Raw genomic sequence first — 13,626 nt, 5'->3', positions numbered from 1 at the left:
TGGCAGCATCGCACCACCATCTGCTAACAGTGATTAGTTGCTGTATTATACACCCAAGAAAATACTGAATGCTGGGTTTCCTCGAGGCAACTGTCCTGCCTCTCAGAAATGAATTAGTCCTGTTAAAGCAAAGACCAAACAGTTACCCAAGTACACAAGGTCAGACTAAAAGTCATTCTGACAGTAAATTTAAAACCAGGGTTAGTGTTTAAATCCAATACTGTCATCACATCCCAGGTTTCCCTGCTTCCCATCACATGGAGGAGGGAGCAATGGGTTGTTTTTGTTTCTGTTTCTACGTTTGCAGAATGAGAGCCCAAGCAGATGCACAATTTAAAGCCTCACCTGGGAAACACCAGAGAGATAGGCCTTGCAGTAATTAATAGCAGGATCACATGAGATGCCAAGAGGTTGCCGTCCTGCTTGGACTATGGCAAAGAAGTACCACATGCTTCTAAACCAGATGAGGATGGGATGTTTTTTTCTAATTTTGCAGATTATCACAGGGTGCTGGGTAACAGAGGATAAGGTGCTTGTGCTTCCCCTTAGTAAACTACTTATGTAGCTCCAAAGGACTACAGAGACCACAGTCCAGAATAAACTACTGGATTTGTTGCAAGAAAACCTAGTCAGGACTTTTATCTACAGAAAATATCCACCTTTGCTATTCTATAAACATTTTTCCTTCTAGCCAGAACAGCACTGTTGCCATCTCTATCAGTTTTCCTTCTCTTAAACAGCTTCCACAAAGCATTCCACTACAGAGTTCCCTATGTCTGGAAACTTCAGGAATTGCCCTCACAGTATACCTGGATCCTTCCCCACCAGATAATCTTTCAGCTACTGCTGTGATCAGCTGCAATACTAGATCTCCTGTCAGATGGAAATACTTCACTAAAAGTCCACAGATGTATTCACAATGCATAGTCCATACTTCAAAACTACTTTTCAAAAGATACTGTTTTAAAAGAAAACACAGAAACATTAAATAACAGGAGGAAAAAAAAAAATGTGATGAAATACCTCTAAAAAAGCACTACCAAGTTTAGTATTTGTACTGAAGTACAAGCTTCTTGTTCTACAGATATACACTCTAACACTTGCTGATGCAAATGAAAGGATTGTATTGAACAAGCAGAAAACTACCACAGCAGAACACATGGCATACCACTGTAGGAAGAAAAAAAGACAAAAAAATGCTTAGGATTATTGCATTGAAAGGCTCCAAAAATCTTTCTAAAAAAAATTATTTCATATACTTGAAAGTGATTCCTGCCTGTTTTACATCTTAAGTTTATGAGGGGGAAAATAATATTTGATCAAATCCTTGAAGAAAATTAGAAAACAACAACAATAAAAAACTTTTAAAATATGTGCATGCAGTTCAAAGTGATGTAGAGAGAGCGTGACTGATAAACACACTGGGCTATGCGTGTTCAGAGCCACTAGATCACACAAGTCCTTATGTTCTCACTTGGTTCGTGTGTTCGGAACAGACAGTTCATTTTCAAAGGATCACAAGCACACAACTTAAAAGTCTGGGACTTCAAAACTGTGTAATTTTTTGTTGTGAAAGTTTCCTCCAGTGAAAACAATTCCTCTGGAGACTCACTTAAATTAGAACAGCACACTTGGGAGCATGGCTGCACAGAGCTCTCATGTTAGCAGTTGAGCTATGTTAACTCTGCTTTAGTCAACAAAGAACAAGAAACAGGACTGCCCAAGTAAAAAAGTCCATGCAGCTAAGACCCAAGTTAGGGACAGTATTCTAGTCAGTTCTGCATTGAGAACATACTTCTTTATTTACCTATCCCCTCAAAACCAAGTGCCCTTTTTTTCTGCCATATGAAGTTGAGGGTTTCCTTTTCATTATAATACCTCTGAGAGAAGGCAGCAGACAAATCTGCAGTTTGCATCCCTGAGGATGAGGAAAGTCAGTTTCCACCTCAAGCACGTTAACTGAGGCTTAGAGGCCAAAGATACCCATCATAAGCAGAATTTGTTCAACACAGCCTAACATTACAGGTAGAACTAGGAATTTGCTAGCACAGCTGAGGGTTGTTTTTCAGTTTACAATGAATTTATCTAGTGGATCTGGCATTTTGAAAAATAAATCCAAGCCAAATACAGCCATAACAAAAAGTAACACCACTTACTTACACTAACCTAAGCACAGGCTAAAAACATTTCCTGATTGATGGTATCACCATCCTCAACCTTCATTCAACATAAGCATACAGAACTGTCCCCATAACATTAGGCAACACAGAACAGTTCTAGGTAAATACCCCAGCTCTTACAGACACTCGCAGCATCTCTGCCAAACCTCACAGCACAGCCTGCTCACCCAGTGCCATACACCCCAAACCCTGCTAACTTGCTCACCCTTTTCCTTTAAAACCTCCGTGTCCCACAGGTGCTGCCGGTCTCTAGTGACCATGGAAGCATGTCCAGCTGCTCCTCCAGGCAGGCAGGCTGCTGCCTCCAGCCCCAGTATGGGGACCTTCCCCAGCCTCAGCAGCAACTGCCCTACACTTCACTGGCCCTTTCAAAGGCTGGGGTCAGAGCACACAGCAGCTCATATGGGAGCAGTGTATTTAGGCTCTGAGACAGCACAAGCTTGACTTTAACATGACGTTTCATACTCCCAAATTTCCACTGATGGTACGAGCAACTTCTCCCTTGGGGACCAACAGGCACCAGGAGCATCCTGCATGCCTTGGCGCTCTGAACTGCTGCGCTGAAGCAGTGCAGCTTCAAAGCAGACATTCATTTCAGTCACAGTCATTTTAAAACCTCTATTAGCTTCTTATAACCTTTGAACAGCTGCCTTGGCTGGAGCTCTCATAACAGATAGAATAACTCTGAAAGAGCTCTAAGAGGTAACCCCTACCTTTTTCCCATTTCTGAAGTGACACCACTGGAGGATTGCCCCTTCCCTTTAAACTTTTTCTGTATTTCTTGAGCAGCAATGCAGAAACAGAAATACTGCCCTTCATCACGCAGGCAGATCACCAAAGGTACAAAGGAACTGGTGGAGGAAGTGTAGTTTTACAAGTTTCTTTGCTATAACTCTAGTTTATGCATTAAAATATTGCATTTATCATCTATGGATAAGATGCTTTTACTCAAGAAGACCAAATCATTAAATCTGCTTGTAATAAGGAAATGTATCTCTCAGTGCCTCATGGATATTTTGTCCTACTGCCTTCATTCCCAAGTCTCCTCTCTCAGAATCTGATCTGCAAAGATTCGCATATGGAAAATTAACCACATTCAGGACTGAGCAGAACTGAAGCCCAGAATTATGTGTGACTTTGTCCTTTGCTTCATGAATTCTCAAGTGAAATTTCTCAGGGATCTGGGGACAAACCTTGCCTAATTTTCTCTGGAAATATTTACTTAGAACATTCTAGCTCCCACAGTTCACTAAAAACTATTTTTATTATAATTTTTTTTGTGTCAGTAAGCAATGTTTTTTGACTTTTTGTGGGAAGGTTTATAGAGGATTGTCATAATTTTGTGAACGCTGAAGAAATATTCATGATAATTCAGTGTTTATATTGACGTCAATGTTAATTCTTATATGAACAATGCAGCCTTGACATAATGCTGCTGAGATCCTTAATTTGAATCTGAAAATAATATTTACAGGTCAGGTAGAATAAAGATATAAAAACCTATTCTTTATCAAATGGTAAATAGCACAGGAAAACAAGAATGGAGTCTATAGACTACACTTCATTAAACCAAGCTCGTAATTCTTTTTGAACTACATTGACACAATCTCTGGTTCATCTGATAGGGAATCCAGCTACTGTAGAATTACTCACAGAGTAGCCCTGCTTCACAGTGGGGTTTTCGTTTGAATTTATTTTCAAGAGTAACTCGACTGTGTTATATTGGATGTCAGAAAGAAAGCTTTTTTTAGAAGTAATGAAAAATCCTTGCTGGAAATCTGATGATCCTGATTGCATTTATAATCTAAAAAAATTCCCCCAAACATTCATACATAAAAATTAAATAGTGCAGGAATTTACTGGCACCAGGACTGCACGCTTAAAATATCTAACTGATTTCAATAATCAATTTTTCCTCCTCTGGAAAACAAGGACTCTTTGTTACATTGACAAATCCACAAAAGTGATCTTTTTCATTTGTAGCCACAATTCATCATCTTCAAAAACATGAAGTCACACAAAAGCAAACGTGGTTAAACACATGTAGTGCCAAAATTACCACACAAAGCCCAGAGCATGGCCCAAGGCTCATTCACAGAGCGCAGAGCATAGAAAGGACAGGTGAGAAAACTTCATGTCCTGCCTTGCTGTGCAGCAATGCAAGAGCACTGCTCTTCCTAGGCCCAAAACAGGGCACTGCTCCCAGCCTTGTCTGCAAGCCCAAAGGTGACCTGGATGTCTGCTTTCTGCAGTGCCCCATTTTGTTTCGGTCTCCCTGGAGTGGGAGGTGCGCAGCCCAAGGCTTTGACTACAGAATTAGGCTGTCCCCAGGGTGTTCCTCACCCTGAGCATATGTCTCTCTAGGATCTCCAGCCACCAGCAGTCTGAAGTTTTCAGTTAATCTTTACAGGCATACGCAGTAGTGAAAACGCACAAGATACCTTCAGATTTCTTAAGTTCTTAAGGAAAGAAAAGTGACAGCAGGTAACAGTGTAACTGTACCTGAAGCCCACCCTTCCCCTTGGATGTTATCAAACGATCTTTTCGCAGCAAACTGGTTCATATGTATCTACAGCTAGTTCTCCGAGTGCTTTTCTTCAATAAGAAAATCATCTGGATTTAATGATATTCCTGTTATTAGCCTTGTATAATGCCTTGCATGAACTTCTAGCCTTTTTTGCACGTAAAAAGAAGTGACAGATGGCTAAAAAGCTACAAGTCAGCACATGTACGTAGGGTTCATCATCTCACATTGAACTAACAGATTACATGCAGCCATACTCCCCTAAATATCCCACTTCAGTATAGAAAGGTTTTACTTCCTACTCTACAGCCAAACCAATGAGAAGGGGAATAATGCTACCAATCACAGCACAGACTGTAATTACCCTCCCTTTAAGTAATTCCAACATGTTTCCTCTTAAGTCACCTCAAATCATTAGGTATCAGAATGTAAATACCTAAAACCAAGCTCTACATATTTCAACTGAAGGAAAAATTATCTGTTGAGGTCTGATTATATCCTTCAAACTACCTCAGTGAATCTGGAAGTTAATAACTACCTTCTGTCTTCTCTAATACTGCCCAATACTTGTAAACCTTTTTCTTATTTCAATAAATGATCAAGGAAAAATCTAAAGCACCTTTTAAATTTGAAATTGAAATCTTATAATTCACAGTTAGCTTTCTGCTATGCAGTGATCTGTCATTGACAGAAATACAGCTGACACATTGCTATATACAGCATTCCTGCACAGCTTTTAGAATGAATCACCCTTTTTCTGCCTCATGTGTTTTGATATTACACAGTATGATGCAGGATTAGTTAGGACAATGTATAATTATATTATCGGTCCATTTATCAGTTGTGGTATTTCCTGTGAACACAAGTATCATCTCTTCTTTTTAATAGAAATGAGATTTCCAATTCAATGCATGCTTGCCCAGTAGGAAAAGGAAAGCCAAAAAAAAAAAAAAAAAAGATTTTTTTGTGAGTGTTCTGCTCAGCAGAAATAAACACACTGCTTGCTGCCCAAACACTTCTTAATGAGGCTCATACACAGCTCATACATGTAATGAAAAAATGTGGGAACTTTTTAAAGGAAGATTATAATTTTGTTCTCCCAACTTTGAAAAAAAGGGTTGATGGGTTAAGACTCATGGTGGCTAAAATATTTTTCTGTCATGATGTGTTGAAATGGTTTCTTAATATGTTGGTTCTGTCATTAAGATACCAGAATTATGAAATTTCTATTTATGTGCAACCAGAATGAATTGTTTTACAGCTTCATTTTCTCCAAGTCAACTTCATCTGTATTTTAATTTACTAGAGGTAACTGATTATCATGGAATAAATGCTTTGTACTGAAAAATATTAATTCACTGACTTAATGGGATCAGAATGGTTTTTTTTTCTCTCTTTTTGGATAAAGTTTTACCTTCCTAAGCATTTTAAAACTAATGTATCAGGCTCTAAATATTTTATGGTCTGTATTAAGCACTGTTTGGGGTTCACGTCCCTTTAGACTCCAACATAGTACATTATACTATACAAAGCAATTTGCCCAGAGTAATGAGTTCTGAACTAGCTTCATGAAGACCAGTATTGAATTGTTGCTGCTGCAGGCAAGCATTTGATTCGATAAAAAGTATAGTGGGGAAGGGGCTGCCGTGTTGCTGCTCATGCTATTTGTCTTGGAACTAGCAAAGGCATGAATATTTTTTAACTAACAGGGGGTACTAGCTGCATGGCCCATAGAAACCAATCCAAATTTACAGCTCAGAGTACACAAACCCATATTTTTAAATACTCAATATCAACGTGGCTATATAGTGTAATCTAGTAGATAATTAGACAAAAAAATATTATGGAAAATTGATGCGATGTAAAGGAAATAGAAAAATCTATGCATTTCAAGCAACCAATACCCTCAAATTGAAGATCAGAGCTAACTGAATAAAAGCTGGAAAATTAATTCAGATAATATCCATGTTTTATTAACCTCATGTCTCTATGCTCCTATGGTATTTACTTATACCAATCCCATTTACCAAGGTAATTTTTATTTTATGAGTGTTATTTTTCCATGTGCATAGCTGTCTACCTTTTTTAGCTGCTCGTATCTAGATGTGCATAAGATATACTAGGTTGAAAAATTTTGGAATTTACTGAACATGGAGACACTTTCAGAATCCAAGAATATTATTTTCTAGTAAATGGGCCTATTCTCTCATGAAAAAAATAGCTGCTCGGGAAAAAAAAATGTTATCCTCCAATGTACTAAATTTACATCTGTAGCATATTCTATACAAACATTTTGAGGGTTCCCTTATGTACAGAATGAATTGAAACCATCTCCGAGTATAGTAGTACTGACAGTGGAGTTAGCTGGTAATTCATGCTCTGCTTAGGGGTAAGAACAAATTCATTTGTGAAACTCCAGAGAGGTGAGACTGAAACCCTCAAAACCTTGACCTGAAACATGCTTCCCCCATGTTAGCACCGAGAAGGGACAGAGAAAAAGTCATTGCAGTCATGTCCTCTGTGAAAGGCTTTGACAAGATGCAACAGACAAAAGGAAAATAGTTATTTCTGTTATCTTAATTTCCTATGAGTTTGCAGAAAGACTTCCAGATTTCTAACTTCTCACCAAGGCAGTGAGGCACTATAAGCATGTTTAGGAAGAGCTGTTAATTCTGCCTTGTAAGCACAATGCAGAAAACCATTTTGGAAAAAAAAAAAAAGGTGGGGGGAAGGAGTAAATAAAAAGACTAAGTTCTCTCTGCATGTTCCCTGCTGCCTTTAACAATTTCAGCTAAAACAGTTGTATTGCTGGTAGAGAATGTTTCCATTTCAGCAGTGGTTGTTATGTGAATATTGTGTCCTGCCCTCTGCTATCCTCCCAGACCAGCCACCCATTTCTAAGCACACCCAGGAGCCCTTTGACCCCCTGGCCATGCCAAATGGCCCATTGCCATATTCTGTGGCCATATTCTAATTCAACAGGCAGGAACCTTTCATAGGAGGAGAGAGGTGGCAGTAGTATAAAAGTTTCCAGTTAACATTACTGGAAATAATATTAGCATTTTACAGCTCTGGTGTAGGGCCAGATACAGTATGAATGAGATAAAAACTGTGTCCCGACTTTGGTCTAACTGTGTAGCTATGTGAGCCACTTTCTTTCTCATCCTGCCTGTGATCGAAAATGCTTCAGAGTGTGCTTGTTGGATGCATGCCTTACCATGTCTCCTGCTGTGTCCTTTTTTTCTAATCTGAAATACAGTAGGCCAAGGTTTACTGACCAACTACACTGTACTATGCATCTGGAACAATTTGTTATTATTTGAAGCAATGACAACAAGTCAAACAATGCTAACACCAGATTTCTGGGCAGCTTCAAGGGTACATGCCTCTCTGGTTCTCACTTTCCCACATCTGCTAAACAACTTCACTTTAAATTACTTTCAGTATCAAAAACTGAACTTTTTTCAAAGCATATGGTAAGCTTTCACTGCAAGTAAATCATGCTGCTCTTATTATTTTTTAACAGAAGTGGGATGCTTAATTTCCTGTACACGATTCTGGTAATGTAACCCATCTAGTCCAAGCATAGAATTGTTTAGAAAACAAACATTTTTTGAAGATGAACTAGTAGCTGCAGGCTTAATGCAAGCTGTAAAACAGAAAGACCATGAAACACTTATGATAAAGAGATAGTAATATATAGAGCCATCGTCTTGATTCTTACATCAAAGATTTGTGGTTAAAATCCTGAAAAGTGCTATGCTTGTTGATAGCAAAATATTAAGTTTCTTAATCATTACAATTTTTCAAATTAACCTCCAGCTTCTCAGGACTAAAGCCTTGCATGTGAAATTATATGCTATCAGACTACTCATGTAATTTTCAGTTTTGATATAATTGAAACATGGGATCAAAATATTAGTTCATTCTCTCATTTTGTCTTTCAGAATTGTACATAGTTCCTTCATCTGAGCTCAAACCATTCTCAGGGCCTGACTCTGGGCACTTTTGCCTAGCCTCAGATCAGCAACAAAGGGATGATGAGATTGCAGAAGCTATAAAATAAAGGCAAATTCAGTGAGGGTTTTCTGCTAAATAAGAAATTCCCAGTGAAGAATTCAGTAGTGTCAGGCTGTTCTCCTTGCCTGCATGACTGATGTCTCCTAAAGCTGGAAACCTCTTCTTTGCCACAGCACACACAGAAAAGTCCCTCAAACAACAGCAAGTCAAATAAGAAGGGAGCAGCATGGCAACTAGAGACATCCTCGTCTTTTTAAATAACAGGGGCATTCAATAAACTAATGGGACTATTATGCAGTGGAATGCTGTTTCAAAGAAACAGAAAAGAAAAAGTAATGTTTTTCTTAGAGTATCACAAGTTGGAAGGGGCCCACAAGGATCATCGAGTCCAAGTCCTGCATTACACTGCACTGTCAAATTAAACTTTAAAAAATCTGTAAATTTATTGTGGCTTCATTTAAATGTGACTATATATAATCTGCTCAAAAGCATTTTCAGTTTTATGGCCACAATGATTTATTGGCTATACAGTAATATACACTAAATAGCTCCTATAATACTTTGGTATAGATATTTTGCTGTACGAGTCATCAGTTAACCTTCCCAAAAACTAGTTTTACAATACCTCAGTATGCAACACCATTCATCTTTCTCTACATTCTAATTATTCTGAAAGAACTGGGGAGCTGTTAAGTCTTCCTTTTAAAAAAATTATATTTCTTTGCATTCAGTTCCAAACCCTAAATTGTTTTTCTTTCTAATTTAGCATCAAGAACATTGAATTGTAAGTGTAAACCGTGACAGGCTGAGAGCAAGCCTACTTTTCACTGGCTAAGGAGGGTAAAGCTGTTGAGCTATCACATCTGGAGAAACAGACTCACTGTGCTTTCCTTACCATGGGAGCAGAACCATAGACTCTGAGGGTATCTGGAAAGACTTTCATCAAAAGCATGAAAAATGAGTATCTTCCATTTTGATTTTTTATTTTTAGAAAATCAAATAGATCCCAATATATTAGCCTGTCTGAAATAAAATAAGAATGACCTTAAGAGGAAACAAAACCACAGCAAAGACAAGGCTCTCTCATGTACAATATTAAAGTTTCTGTGAGAAACAAGGTGGAAGTTACTAAGAGGAAGATGCTTCCCCATGCATCTTCCCCTTAGTCCATTTTTTAGTGAGTCTTAAATTTTATTTATGTATTTATTTTTAGCATGCTGCAGAAACACATCTGCCCAACCAAAGGTGCAGTTCACTGGAGCTCAAAATCTGGTCTAAGAAAGACTGAAGCACAGGTAAAGAGAATCCAAGCCCTTCAAATGTGTGCTGTGTATGCTAGTCGTGCTGGGTAAAGGAATAAAAGGAAGGAGCTGTTGCTGTATCACTCCAGTTTGAAAGACACACCTATCTGGGGGCAAAACAACTTGCTTGAATAAAATTTCATGAAGCCTAACAGACTAAGAGGTCTACAGGAAATAGAGTCTACAGCTTAGAAATCCAGAGTTTTTCACTGTATAAGCATGTAAACCTCCTTCAGCAAAATGTCAAAGGCAGCCAGGTCTATCATCTTAAAGATGCATTAAGGAAAGACTGACAGAGACTTAAATTACCGTTTACCCTGAAACAGAGAAGACAAATACTCCGTACCACACAAGGCAGGAGTATCTCAGCTAACTATAACTAAGTGCCGCACACAATCTCACCAGGCAGCAGTGCTCTGCACAGGCTGAATCACACTTGTGCAGCTCTTCCACTTGTCCATTCGTTATCCCCACACTGTCTCGGGTATCTCTGCAGGGCAGTGTGATGCAGCCTGTCCCATCAGACCTCTCTGTACTGTCTCATCATATGCTGTACTGTGACATCAGTGCCCTGGGTGCCAGCAGTGACAGAGGAAGGGTGTAATAAATGACCTTTTCTGACTCGCCTTAACCCAGGTCATAAACAGATTCACACAGAGGGCTGCAGCATCCGCAACCTGCTGCACAGTGCTGCAGGGCCCTTCTCAAAGCACATCCTGACTTGCTCTGGAAAGAGAGTTGTTTAGGGGAGACAGGGTATGGTTCAGACCAAGATGTCCTAAAAAGCCTCCTCTGAAAGACAAAGAACTGAAATGACTGAACCCAGCAGACTACAAAAAATATTGTAAAAATAAAAAGGCATTGTAAATTATTACTATTTTAAACATCCTATGATTTTTTTCAGCCAACCTAATTTTAAGTCCTAACTCTGTTTGCTGAGTGTAGCTGACAATGGCAATTAAATAGGAATAAAAACAGGGCAGAATTCAGTTCATCCTGATAAATGCGGAACATTAGGGCTTTCTGGGGCTCAAAAGTCATTAAGCCTGGAAATATATTATGTTTGCATGCACGGACCAATCAGTCTACAGAGAGTTTTGCTAAAATTCAGAAGCAGATTATGAGATGAAAGCCATTTGTTCAATAAAATTAAAAAACAAACAAACTAAATCTCAGCGCCAATGCCAGATTTCTACTCTTCAGTTACCAGCGCTTGTTCTGTCTTGATGGTAGTGTTCCTAGATCCATCTAGATTCCACACAGCATTTTGTACACTGAAACAATGTATGCCATATTGTTGCTGAATTTATGTAGTGTAATTACTTGTTACTCCATTCATGAATCTTGCTTTGCTGTCACATACTTCAGGCCTGCTTAAGTGCTGGAACAGCAAGCACCACAAGAAAAAATGGCCAAGAAGTGCTATTCCAAAACTACTACTTGCTGTGACTGAAGAGATCTTCACTACTCGTTTTTCTGTTTAATGTACTCTTTCTATCCTGACTGGTTATTTATTTGCATAGTCTCCCCCAGTGAGGCAGTTATTGAGCAGACTGAAGTAATTAATGGAATTAGAATATATGGCAATGAAGCCTTTATGAAAGGGAAGAGGGAGAAATTCATTGTGGATATTATATGTCTGAAAAGGGAAAATAAGACAGGTACATTATTTTTATACATATTTGTCATATATTGCTGCTGGTCACATTGGTTGTGTAAATGTTCTTTGGTATAAGTATGCCTCTAAAGAGAGTGCTGGGAATCTTGTGCTGGTAGCTGTATTATGTAAGTATACTGTCAGATAGAGTGACTCAGGAAGTAGCTCTTAGTTGGGGAAGAAAAAAAAAAGAATTAATTTATAATTTTAGTGCAGGAATTCTTCTCTGGAGGCATAACACAGTGCTTAAAATAATGAGAATCACTGCCTAGAGGTATCTTTTACCAAAAAAGAGCTCTAGTCTAAAATTGCAATGCCAGAAACACTGCCCTGAGGAAAGTTACAACACTATGATGAAAGACTGAAATTAATTTCTGCAACATAAGAAAAATTCTACCATGCCTCTGAATGGATGCCATTATAAATCTAGGAACCTTGGTGCCCTAAAGACAGATCCTACTCCAGCACCACATACTAACAATGCAATGGTGGAAATCTGGTTGTGACAGTAGAAATACAGTATTTTGGTAACGAGGATTTCTTCCACTGAAGGCTAATGAAGATCTGTACCATTTAACAATGATCACTACAACCCTCTTCATTACTGTTTTGAAGATTGTTCTGTTTCACAGATGGCCTAGTAACTGGGGTACTTCAACACCTAGCACTTCATTCTGTAGAGAAAGGCGGCCTTTGAGATGGTTCACCAAGACATGTCATCCTTTCTTTGCAGCAACTTTAAAAAACCATTCATCCCGAAGGACGTTATGAAAGGCTAACTTGCTACTAGTTACATTTGAGACTCCTCTATTAGAAGGCTTTCCTCTAGAAATGATGAATGCACAGGTCATGATGATTTACACCAGAAGTCAGCTGAGGAAGCTACTTTGATATCAGAACTAATGGCATCATTCCTTTTCTAAATTGAGATGCTATCTGCAGAAAGGTTTGACCGGAAGCAAGAACTTCATCATTTTACCACATCACATCAATAAGTCACACTCCTTTATCGACCATCAACAGGCTCACAGAATTGAAGAGAGTATTGTAGGACAAAAGTTAGTCTTTAAACAGACTCCAATTAAGTGACTCAGTATTAGAAATATACATTAGAAACATACAGCAATCATGTAATAGGAATAAAATTGATGCCATTCTTGTGCACCTTGATGGTATGTCCAAAAACCTGTCTGCTCTATCGGTATCAGTTGATCAAGAAAAAATAAATATTACCTCTTTTCCCAACCTTATCCTTTCACATCAATTCTATGAATAAACTGGAATTAAATTTTAACACTATGGTCAGTTACGATCTGAGGTTAACAGGGTTGTCATGTGCAGTTCTGAAACTGGAGGACTGATCACATGATGACTCCATATGTGTTACTGTGGATGACTGGAATGAAAAGACTCAAGGGGTAATATCAAAAGGAGAGTTATCAAAATCAAGAGGCTACTAGCATTATTCCTCAGAGACTGATCTTGGAATCTATGACGTAAAATTAGAAATCACTGCCAATCCCGAGGACCGTGGGATGAAATTTAAGAGTATATAGTGTAATCTTTTTTTGTAGCTTTTTTTTTTTTTTGATTCAATCAAAAGGTGAATGTAATATTAGAATGGATGAAGTGAAACATTTTTATTAGGCACAGGAGAATATTAACACTATGAAATGAGAACACAGGAGAGACCTAGTTTGGCATGTTTCTATCTTGAATAGTTCTGATTATCTTTGTTTAACATGGATGTAAATGAAACAAAAATATGAAGAAGGGTTACTGTTGGAAGTATTTGTCTTATGAAGGGAAACTAGAAGAGATTGGCTTTGCTTAGTCTGCCTAAATAGAAACTCAGGGATGGACATGAACAGTGTGATGATCTCCTCGCTAAATGCTGAGCCATGAATGACTGTTGTCTGAAAAGGCAGAAACACTTCTCAAATA

The 13,626-nt window shown here is 38.4% G+C and overlaps 1 protein-coding gene across 23 annotated transcripts in view; it reads right to left on the bottom strand.

Moving 5' to 3' along the window:
- LOC106039565 (uncharacterized) overlaps window positions 1-13,626 on the bottom strand; it is a 506,901-nt gene that overhangs the window by 370,264 nt on the left and 123,011 nt on the right. Inside the window, exon 1 of one of the 23 annotated variants that reach the window (XR_010834569.1) lies at window positions 10,428-11,711. The exons of 19 other annotated variants lie outside the window; for them this stretch is intronic. The gene's annotated coding sequence lies outside the window, so the exon portion shown is untranslated. Of the gene's footprint in view, window positions 1-10,427; window positions 11,736-13,626 lie in introns of those variants that run through there. 3 more of the 23 variants (XR_010834542.1, XR_010834565.1, XM_067004435.1) reach the window with 3 other exon arrangements.

This window comes from Anser cygnoides, chromosome 12, assembly GCF_040182565.1.
Source record: "Anser cygnoides isolate HZ-2024a breed goose chromosome 12, Taihu_goose_T2T_genome, whole genome shotgun sequence".
In the NCBI taxonomy this organism is placed as follows: domain Eukaryota; kingdom Metazoa; phylum Chordata; class Aves; order Anseriformes; family Anatidae; genus Anser; species Anser cygnoides.
Note: the sequence above shows the minus strand (reverse complement) of the source record. Positions and strands in the feature narration are given on the sequence as shown.